The sequence below is a fragment of the Bison bison genome, unplaced genomic scaffold (assembly GCF_000754665.1).
Source record: "Bison bison bison isolate TAMUID 2011002044 unplaced genomic scaffold, Bison_UMD1.0 scf7180017851908, whole genome shotgun sequence".
Classification (NCBI taxonomy): Eukaryota; Metazoa; Chordata; class Mammalia; order Artiodactyla; family Bovidae; genus Bison; species Bison bison.
Genome location: NW_011482481.1, coordinates 15,087 through 15,804, shown reverse-complemented (window position 1 = coordinate 15,804; position 718 = coordinate 15,087). Strand labels below are relative to the sequence as shown.

Genomic DNA, 718 nt, shown 5'->3' with positions numbered 1-718 from the left:
TCCTAGGTCCTAATGTCTCTAAGATGAGTCTTAGATTTTTGTTTAGGTTTCCTTTTTAGGCTGGTCAGTCTTCCAGATGGTGCAAAACAATAATCTATGGTTGGAACAGTATTTTCCTCATGGTCATCATTATCAGTACCAGGCTCAATCGAATCAAGAGAGAATATATTTTCCAGATATTCAGCTTAGGTTAAATTTTGTATAAAAGCATTGCTGTTCTTTAAGAAAGCCAGTTTATTATATAAGGTAAAGATAAAGAAAAGCAGTCCAAGCAGATTCTGCCTAATAAATCCCATCAGTATAGACTTGACTTAGGGTCGTAATAAGAACAATTACAGGTGATATTTGAATTAATTCAGGTCTCTTCTTTTATGGTTCCCCATCACTAGGGTTACTCCTGCGTATACAAAAGTTTGATTCTGGAGTCATGCCGCCATTTAAAAGAATTACTTCCTCAATCAATTAAAGCAGCTTATGAAGTGAGGAGAACTGCAAGATGATTAGTCTTGGATTTTTTACATTCTTAGGAAGCCTTTTTTCCCATTATTCTATAGATAGTCTAATTTCTGCCCTCTGTGTCTTTGCCATATCTCTGCTATTAATATTATTGGGTCTTGCTTGCTTGCTTGCCTATATTCATTGAATCACAGTGTCCTTTATCATTTGTTTATTTATGCTTATAAATTTCATTGAAAAGAAAGCTTTGATTATATATATA

The 718-nt window shown here is 33.8% G+C and overlaps 1 protein-coding gene across 1 annotated transcript in view; it reads left to right on the top strand.

The window, feature by feature from the left end:
* Nucleotides 1–718, top strand: part of SPRY3 (sprouty homolog 3 (Drosophila)) — a gene marked incomplete at its 3' end in the record, with an annotated part of 6,425 nt that overhangs the window by 4,759 nt on the left and 948 nt on the right. The gene's annotated exons all lie outside the window — the stretch shown is intronic.